Raw genomic sequence first — 1,759 nt, forward strand, 5'->3', positions numbered from 1 at the left:
AATTAATTAATTTCGGTTTCTACACAACTATCCCACGATTATTAACTGTAAAAGAGAAAGAGAACTTCTAGTTTAGAATGGATCAACTCAAGTTTATAAAAAATGCAACAGGAAGAATATATGCACCCTTTAAATTTGCCAAAATGCTTTCAAGTACTCAAAATGACAAGCAAACGAATTAAATTGATTATGCATAGATTACAAGGCATAAGTAGGGTCCTAGTTAGCTAAAAAAAACCTAATGGGAATAGACTACAGTAGTATTGAATTGATTAAGTGCAAAGAAACCCATGCTTGATACATGTCTTACAAGCACAAACTCGCAACAATATTTTTATGTAAAAATACTTAAAATAACTATGTAGAGTTCAATTATATATATAACTAACCAAATATATAGTTCAATTTTCATTTTTAGTTGTCTATCTCCTCTGTGAAATACATCTGCATCCATTTTACTAAATCAATAAATCAGTTGAACAAAAACTTAGTTCAAAATTACAATTTGCAACTAGTTGAATAGAATTTCAATGATTTTGTGAATAAACAGCAATAACAGGAATCAGATGCAAAAGAATAAGCGGGTTTGAGATTGGTGCTTACGGAAATCTTTCAACGTGGTGGTGATCGATAGACTTGCTCTTGAAGTTTTTCTTTTCATCATGGTTTCGATTCATTCATTCATGCACACTACGATCAGATTAAAATAATGCTACTCTTCTTTTACAAATAATTTTTTAGAACAAAATTAAAAAGAAATTGAAACAAGCATGAAACAAAAATAAACAATTAAAATTGAGAATAATCAAATTCTAGAATTAGATTGAAATTGAGAAAGGTTCGAAGGAAATAAATCACGATCCAAAAAAAGATAGAGGAAGAGATTGTGATGGAGAATAATTTTTTGATTCTCGATTTTAAAGAAAATAGCAATTGTGAGTATCGATTGGAAACAAAGTGGGAGAACATGTGATGGTTTGTGAGAGAGTTTTTGGGAGAGTATGAATATTGTATGTTTAAGAATAGAAATAGGTAACAGTGCTTTAAACTTTTAAAGAAAATTAAGTATATTTACTAACGTTTTATTGTAAATATTATCTAAAATATAATTTTATCCATATTACTGATATTTTAATAAATGTTAAGAGATAAATATTACTAATATCTAAAATGTAGTAGTGTTGTTCTGATTTTTGAAGAGTTTTTATAATTTAGGATTGATTTTAGTTTTGGTTCTTGACAAGATAAATGGGTGGAATGGAGAGGATGATATTATGGGTAATTTAGAAATTTCAAAAGAATATTAATAGAATCAACTCTAAATTTAATAATTGGATAGTATAATCAAAGAAAATTAATCTTTTATAGTTATAATTTAATTTTATCTTTTGTAGTTATTTTTGTCGGCATCTAAATATTTGATAGTCAGAAATGATTATTTGTTCCACAAAATTAATAAATTTCTCAAGTCAAAATATTGGAAGGAATTGAAGAAAGGAAGAAAGAAATAGAGAAAGAATAATTATCAAAATTAGTCTTTAAGATTTTTAAAATGGAGACTTTAGTTTGTCATAATTTAAAATACACAAAATAATTCCTAAAATTTAACTTTGTCAGTAAAATTAGTTCCGTCTAAGTTGCTCGGTTAGTCACTAACAAAGAATGCTGAAATAGAGTGTTAACTCACACGTGATCATTAAGTGTCTATGTATTGCGAGCTGCACAAAACAATCTTTATACTAAGATGAATGAATCAGTC

Source organism: Arachis ipaensis, chromosome B05 (assembly GCF_000816755.2).
Source record: "Arachis ipaensis cultivar K30076 chromosome B05, Araip1.1, whole genome shotgun sequence".
Classification (NCBI taxonomy): domain Eukaryota; kingdom Viridiplantae; phylum Streptophyta; class Magnoliopsida; order Fabales; family Fabaceae; genus Arachis; species Arachis ipaensis.